Below are 5,176 nucleotides of genomic sequence, written 5' to 3'. Positions count from 1 at the left end.
AGACCAAGCTGTGTCTGGCAGGACCTGAAAGTCACGAGTTTTTCCAAGGAAAGCGACAACATCGTGCAAAGTGACTCAAGAGGCCGCGAATGAAGACACCTCGCGCGCCCCCACCGCTCCCTCCCGCGTCGGGGCCCCGCGCCCACGCCTGCATCTCACCTCGAACGCTCGCGGGGAGCAACTTCCGGCCGCAGCGTTGCCATAGCGACACGACTCCTTCCGCGCAGCCCGGACGTGCTCCGTGCAGCGCTCGGATCCCGCCGGCCGGAAACGGGAGCCGGCCTTCGGGTTCCGGGCTCCTCCGCCCCTGTCCCGCCCGGGCCGGTGCACCGGCGCCAAGGGCCCCGCGGCGGTCTCCCTCCCACCCGACTCCGGGCGGGGTCAGCCGAGTGAAGAGGGCCCCGTACCATCGTGGGGTGGCGGGGTGAAGAGGAGGCGGCTGAGGCTTCCCCAGCTGAGCCCAGGGGCGCCCGTCTAGGAGCGCGGAGGGCGGGCCTCTGTGGGGCGCGCCGCCCTGGGCCGGAGGGACCACGGGGCCGGGACCGGGATGCGCGTGGGCGGGCGGGCTGCAGGCGGCGTGGCGCGCACCTCCGCGCGCGAACCCCGGAGCCGGGCCGGGAGGTGCGGCGTCGCGCGGGGGTCCCTCCAACCGGGGGCGCCTCCACTCGTCACAGGCAGGCGACAGGCGGGCCCTGGCGGCGGCTCCGACACTTACGTGCGTGCGCGCTCATAAGCTGTGCGCTTTTGTTCGTGTGTTCAGTTATACGTTAAAACAAGACCACCTCTGCAGGCGTCCTGGTGCTTAGTCACCAGGTCTGGGCGTCCACTGGCGCTGAGAAGGACCCAGCTGTCCCAAGTGAAGATAAAACAGGTGCTCGGCCCGCCTGGCGGAGGCACCATTGGGCAGTCTCCTGCGCGCCCGTGGTCCCGCCCTTGCTTGTACGTCTGTGTGTTTCTCGACCTGGATGGTATGCCTGCTGGTCCCCAAGCTTGTCCTGCCAGTGCTGGACAAACGTCCCAACCTAGGCAGCCGTAAGAAAGGCTCTGCTTTAGGAAGCAGTTCGTGGAGCAAGGTCCAGGAGGTATTAAGAATCAGAGATCAATAACCCAAAGCCATGGGGCATGGAGGATGTAAGCCCATCCTGCTCAGACCCCACGGGACAACGGCAGTGTCTGCCTGAAGGAGCCAGAGGGGCCCGGAGACCTTTAATCTGCTGTGACAGAGCGCGGGTTCAAATCTGGCTCTGTTCCTGCCTTGTTACAACTTCCCGGGACTCAGTTTGCTTCTCAATAGAATGGGAGTGACACTCTCCTTTCCCAGTTGCTTTGCGGGTGAGAAACACGTGAAATACACAGTTCGTCCCCAGGGAAGGGCTCTAGGACGCCCATAGGACGCCCCGTTTCAATGACTATGAGCACTCCTTACTATCTGTGGTCCCTAACCCTGACCCATTCTTACCTTAAACCTGACCCCAGCGCTAACCCCAAAGGTTGCCCCAGGCACAGCGCGGCCTTGCTTCCCGTGGAAGGCTAGCTTCTACTGCCCTCTACTGGTCACATGCATTTTCCCAACCCCTCCAGTCTAGCCAAAAACCCCACAACAGACCCTCTCTCCTCAGCCCCAGCTGAGGCATCCAAGGTGCTGGGTCCAGAGATGCAGTACACACCTGCCCCCACACATCACACAGCCAGCAAGACAGTGGATGCCCGCGGCAGGCCCTGCCAACAACCCAGGTGCTCACCACCCTTCCCCGGGGCCACATCATGTCACCTGGGGCTGGCCCCCCACTGCCTCTCTGTGGTCTGCCATCCTATCTGGCCTCCCTTGGGGCCCCTTAGCTATGCCCCCGCCCGGCAGCCCATTAGCTGCCCATGGGGAGGAAGGGACATGCTGGCCCCGAGCCCTTGGCGCCTGTCTCTGCCCCACTGCCCCTCTCCACAGTGCCCTCCAAAGTCTTCCGCCTCCTGGGACCACCGAGGCCAGCACTGACATGCAGTAGCCTCAGCCTCGTCTACAGCCTTCTGCCTGCAACTCTGGTCACTGCTGTCCACTGGGCTCCCCAGCCAGGGTCCCCACAGATCAGGCCAGACTCCATGTTCTCCCAGGCGGCCTTCCCTGACCTGCTCACCGTCCTCCTGGTCAGACCAGACTTGCACCCTCCACTCCCCAATGCCCTCTGCCCGCCCTGCAAGACAGGTGTCCTGCTCCCCTGTGGTTGTTGGGCCTGCGAGCTGTGTCCATCCTGCTGCATCGCAATGGCAGACCATGTGTCAGTATCCCGGAACCCTAACAAGTAACCATAGACTGGGGGGCTTAAGACAACTGTCCCAGAGACCACAAGTCCAAAATCGAGGTGTCTGCAGGGGCTGCGCTCCCGCCGAAGGCCCTAGCTGGATCCGTCCTGCCTCATCCAGCTTCTGGTGGCTTACTGGCAGTTTTCGGTGTCCCTTGGCTTGTGGACACATCACTCTGATCTCTGCTTCTGTCATCACATGGCCCTCCTGTGTGTCTCTGTCTTTACGGTGGGACTCATGCTGCTGGTGCTGGGAGCTGACCTCACAGCCAAGCCCCCCGCAGGCCACTCATGGATAGGGATGGGGCAGGAGGCAGGGGAAGGGCACAGCCCGGGCACTGATCCGCGTGGCTTTGAGCAAGTCTCTTCCCCCTGAGGCAACAATTTCTCCATCTTCCCCTGCTCCCTGGGGCCTCTGCCTGTGAAGACAGCTCCAGAAGCGTGTGGGCACAGGTACTCCTGGCAGAGTGCTAGGGAGATGGGGATCCAGGTGGGGGTTCAGTGGAGCTGTCCTTCACTGCCCCCATCTGTGCCAGGCCCTGGACGGCCAGCCGGAGGGCCCCTGTGCCCAAGAACAAGGAGTGCCCTGTGAACCAGGAGACAGGCTGGGGATGGGAGGGGGGTCCTCACAGCTCCACACCAGGAAGGGACTCAGTGGGGAGGACAGTGCCCTGGAAGGGATGAGGGGGACTCGGGGTTCCAACACAGCCATTTCCCAGAGGTCAAAGCCTGGAGGCACAGACAGGGCTGTCGGGTCCCATGAGGGTCTACTGAGGGATGTCCCCACGGTGGGCACCGAGCGGGAAGCCTGGCCAGGACGACCCCCACAGCCATCTTTAACGGGGGAAGGGGTGGTATCCACCTTCTCTGTCATCCCACCCACTGCGTGAGAGGTGACTCCAGGGGACTCATGGCACGTCCACACTGGGACCGACCCCCCCAGAGACCACGAGGTCCACCCCTCAGGAGTGAGAATGTGGGACCCAGGTGGGAGAAGCCAGGAGGTTCCGCGGCCTGGGGCAGGCCCTGCCCGCCTCGCCGGCCTCGCATGCCCCGGTGGAAGCCCACCCTCAGGCTGGCCTCGCCTTGAGGGCACCAGCTGTGGCCGGGCTCAGCCGAGCTGCAAGCGGGTGCTGAGTCATCAGGGGGAAGAGGCCTGCGGTTGGCCCCGGAAGGGATGCCCAGGCCTGGCACGGAGCCCCGCCCACTCCCTCGGCCCCTCGCCAAGGGCAGCTGCCATCCTCCCGCCCTCCGCCCTGGGAAGCGCCACTGCACCCATGTGCCAGGCAGGGGCTGGGGTCATGACTTCTGTCCCCCGGGGCTGAGAAGCTTCACACTGAGATTCGGGGGGACGGGGCGGGAAGCTACGACTTCAGATACCACCGGGGAGGGGCCTAGGTGAGCTGAGCCCAGTGACTGGAGAGCAACACCAAAGGACAAGGTGGCCCACACTCGGGTCACACCTGGACCTGATGAGCGCAAGGTCGGGGAGAGGCGGGCAAAGCAAGGTCAGGTGCACACACCGCATTAGCGGGGTCACCAGGCAACGCACCTGAGCAGGTGAGACCTGAATGGCCTGCATGGGAGGAGAGAAAGCTGGACCAGGGACCAGGCAAGGGGACGCAGGTGCCCTGGGGCCAGGCTGGTGGCTCCTGTCCGTGGAGGTGCTGTTACTCGAACGTCCTCTCCATCACCTGCACTCACCGAGCGCCTGCTCTGTTCCAGAAGGTGGCCCAGCCCCTGGGTGGTGGTGGCCCAGGGCACGAGGCGCTACAGGGCCTGCTGGGCCCGGACACGGGAGCAAGAGGCAGAGAGGAGGCTGGGGGGCACCCGAGGAGGGTTGTGGGAGGGGGCGGAGCACAGGGGGCAGTCTCACTTGGGTGGTGGAGTGTCTTGGAGTTGCCATCTGCAGGCAGCCTTGAGTGCGGACAAGGCCACTGCCCAGACAGGTATGGACAAGAACGAGAAGGGGGCATGACTGGGCCTCACGCATGGGACAGCAGCAGGGGGAGAACCAGGCAGAGGAGCCCTGGAGACTGAGGGTGTCCCCAGGGAGTAGTGTGGTGGCGACCAGCCATGGGCCCTCACACGAGGCCTGGGAAATGGCCATCACACATGGGGGTCAGGGCTGGAGGCTGACACAGGCAGCCTGGGGCAGCACATTTTCACAGGTGTCCCGCCGGCAGGGTCCCCAACTGAGGAGGCTCTGTGCAGCGTCAGGTTCAGCCAGCCACCTCAGCTGTCCCTGACCCACCATGAGCCCCCCCTCACCTGATGAGGAGGTAGAGTTGCAGGTACCCTTGACTGCCTTCAGACATGCAGGGGTCACGGGAGCTGGCCACTGCCAGCAGAGGTTGTGTGGCCACCAGCTCTGTCCCGGACCCCATCTCAGGAGACCGTGGGCGCTGGGGGCCAGACCCAGCCAGGGAGGGGTCCCCCCAATGTTGGTGGTGCTTCTGGCCACCAGTCCTTCACCCTGCCGCCCCCCCACCACGGCTTCTTAGTGACACCTCTCTGAGGCCAGAGCTGGGGGCAAACAGTGGTAGGCGAGGTGGACAGGGGCCCAGGGAGGCAACATGCCACAGCTGCTGCCCCTGAGCTGCGGAGTGTCGCTTCCCTGTGCTTGTGGGAAGGACAGGAAGTGTGGACAGCAGAGGAGCTGTCCACTGGGAGCCTGGGCTGGGTGGCCTCCAGGAGGCAGGGAGGGAGGAACAGGCAGTGGGGACTCCAGAGACCAAGGCCGGAAGGGCAGCCTGTGGGGCCTGGAGGGGGCGGGTCGGGGCGTGAGGGGGAGGGTGCAGAGGGGAGTGAGGGGCTCCCAGTGGGAAACACAAAATGACAGTTCCAGCCTGCCTCGTGTTCCCCCCGTCCCAGTCCCATCC

The sequence above is a fragment of the Pteropus vampyrus genome, unplaced genomic scaffold, assembly GCF_000151845.1.
Source record: "Pteropus vampyrus isolate Shadow unplaced genomic scaffold, Pvam_2.0 Scaffold227, whole genome shotgun sequence".
NCBI classification, from domain to species: domain Eukaryota; kingdom Metazoa; phylum Chordata; class Mammalia; order Chiroptera; family Pteropodidae; genus Pteropus; species Pteropus vampyrus.
The sequence above is the reverse complement of the archived record's forward strand: the minus strand, read 5'-3'. Positions refer to the sequence as shown.